Raw genomic sequence first — 3,065 nt, forward strand, 5'->3', positions numbered from 1 at the left:
TGCTGCATTTGCTAAGCAGGGCTCGCAGCATCGGGAAACATGATGCAGCACATCCTTTGTGATGCCTTACAAAGTGCCAGCACAGGACGTCCTGGTGGGTGCGACTGGTCAGTACCAGATAAACACCACACGTCCTGCTCGTGCAGCGTTTGTCTGGTGCATCAAACACAGCCTTGGTTTTTGTTCAGACCAATCTTTTCCTGATTCTGAGTTGCTGGCCATTATAGGGCTGTACCTGACCGCAATTGTTTTGGTCCAACCTGGGCTCTACCTAGACTTAGTTTGAACGCAGCTTGAAACTTAACCCATATGCATCCCTACAATGGCTGTTCAAACTGGCATGTGTGTGTGCACGCGTGTGAACATCCTCACACGTTTTAACATGTTCTGCTTTCACCTGTTAGTGTAATAGTTTTACTGCTAAATGCTGCAAACGCAATGGATTTCCATGGGCTAATTCTTTGTTATTGACTTATTTCCATGTTATCCGAGGTTGTAATTTGAAAGAATTATGATGCTTTTCTCAGAGGGATGTGGATCTCTTTAAATTACAAAATGGGTATCAGTTCGGAAGAATTAAACAATTTTTAAGGGAAAAAATTGGAAGGAGACATGATACAAAAGAACCTATTTTGAATTTTATTTACTTGCAGCATGTTTTTTTCAATCTTTGAAGTCCAAAACCTTTTTCTTTCGTGTGAAAATGGCTGTCTCCGCATGAGAAGTAATCTTAAAGCAAGAGTGTATATACCTTTTTTTTGAACTGTATTTTTGTTCTGAAAAGTTTGACCACCAGCAAAATTAATGAAACAAATCAAACCCCTCTTTCTATAATTAAAGAATGTTTTTCGGCTTTATCCATTGACTGGCATCTGGCATGAATATTTATCATGTTTATTTTCAAAATCCTGTAAAATCTTGGAGAAAATCATGATATTTTTAATATAGCACCTTATTTTTAAGACATTATACTTTGATTATGGTATTAAGCTGTTATTGATTAACAGTTCTTTTAATATTTGTATTTTATTTATATTTGATTAAAATTTTCTATACATTTTAAATTCTATATACGCTGGTATTTTCCTGAAATTTTATCCCAAGGTTTTTCCTTTCCATGAAATTGCCAATACTGAGATTTGTGACAGTGCCATGTAGGAAGATTGGACCTTCATGAACAAATTGGCTGTGTATATCAAACACGAGACAGAACCTGTGGGACCGGTCTGTCCCTGCTTGGATTGTGTCCCGTGATTCAAACACGCCCTAAGATGTGGAACTTGACAGAGATCCAAGGATCCCTAATCCGACCATACCCCACCCCACCCTCTATTGGACTTTAAATCTTTGGATTTCGAGGGGTTTTGGCTTCTTGTGAGAATTTCTATTCTTTGGATTGGAGATCTACCATTTGATTGAGGATCAGATCAAGGCATGGGACTCACCCCTTGATCCCATCTTTAACAACATTAATTTTCACATATTTTGTGTTCCTTTATATGAGAGAAGGTTGGCATCTCCCCTGACAGGTACGGAAACAGCCTTCGGGCTTCCTGTTACCACACACGGTTAAGGCTACCCGCTTCGTCAGATCTTTACCCAATTTTAAAAATAAAATCATGTTTGTTTTGGTGGTCAGCATGTATGGATGTGTTAGAGTTGGTTCAAGATTCAAAACCCAGAGTTGGTGAGCGCCTTTAAACGTGGAATTTCTTTTGAAAGTTCACGTTTTCCTCCAAAAATAAATAAATCCGTGGGTCTCTTCAGATGTCTAACGCATTCAAACTCACCCTAAGTTCAACTGGTCCCCAAAATCACCCTTCTTGCTAACATTTTGTTGGCCCCTTGAATCCAAATTGTAGACGAACATTATCATTTGTCATTTAAGTTTTTGCTTTCACAAGAGCAAACATGAAAAACTAGAATGTAGAGGTATGTTTATATTGAGTCATGCCAAAGTACAAACAGGCATTTTCATCATTTTTTTTAGTTTTTAAAAAATGACTATATAGATAGCTTTTGTAGGAACCAGCTCTTGGATCATCAGATTAAAACAAGTGAGAAGGATTCTTAGAGCTTTAAAAACCAATGTCCCACAATTCTTAGGAAACAGACCATGCTGAACACATCTGCTGCTTCAAATTTGCAAAAAAACGTCGCACCAAGTTTTATATATATATATATATATATATATATATATATATATATATATATATATATATATATATATATATATATATATGTGTGTGTGTGTGTGTGTGTGTGTGTGTGTGTGTGAACGTCCATGTCCTTCTTTGAGAGAGAGAGAGAGAGAGAGAGAGAGAGAGTCCGGGTCTAGAAACACATGAAGCCATGTAAATTTAGAATGAAATCTTATTTATTGAAATATAATCTTCAAGGAAATGAGTGCGATCCTATTAGGCAACAATAGTTAGAGACGCGTACCAGATTCCAGAAACATAATCAATTTCCCAAGCTTCTGTGAGTAAGCTAATGATGTTTATCTTCAACGTTGAAGAATTAGAAAAATAATTGCATACTAAACTAGACAATGAGCAACAATATTTAAAACAATAAACAATTCAACTGGACAACACTTATAGCCGGACCAATATCTGCAAAGCATGATTCATGTTATTCTATACATCAATGATTCGTGTAGCGTGAGTCCATAAGTGCTTCCCTTACCTACATACATCAATGATTAGCATGACATTTGGCTCCATAACTACCTTCCTTACCTACTTATAAAAGTTCTACAAAATAATGAAGATCGAATAGCATGACAGCTGAAAGAATTAAATTTCAAAATTATTATATGATAAATGTTAAAACTTGGTAAACAAAATGGCCGGCGCAAACTTAGGACACACATATATGGGGTAACTGAAATATGTTTACCAACCAAATATATTTACTGGCATGAACCAAGATTTTCATATTTTTTTTCTTTTTTTCAAAAATTTCACCTGATGTGATCTAGACGCTTGGTTTTATAGAAATAGACTCATGGATCATCAAATTATGATGTATAAGAAGAATATTTTATGGGTTGAAAATCAATG

At 35.9% G+C, this 3,065-nt stretch overlaps 1 pseudogene; it reads left to right on the forward strand.

The window, feature by feature from the left end:
* The first annotated feature begins 1,487 nt into the window (after positions 1–1,487).
* On the forward strand, positions 1,488–1,629 carry LOC149832553 (U6atac minor spliceosomal RNA; annotated as a pseudogene).
* The last annotated feature ends 1,436 nt before the right edge of the window (positions 1,630–3,065 follow it).

The sequence above is a fragment of the Nuphar pumila genome, chromosome 7 (assembly GCF_984573655.1).
Source record: "Nuphar pumila chromosome 7, dmNupPumi1.hap1.1, whole genome shotgun sequence".
Classification (NCBI taxonomy): Eukaryota; Viridiplantae; Streptophyta; class Magnoliopsida; order Nymphaeales; family Nymphaeaceae; genus Nuphar; species Nuphar pumila.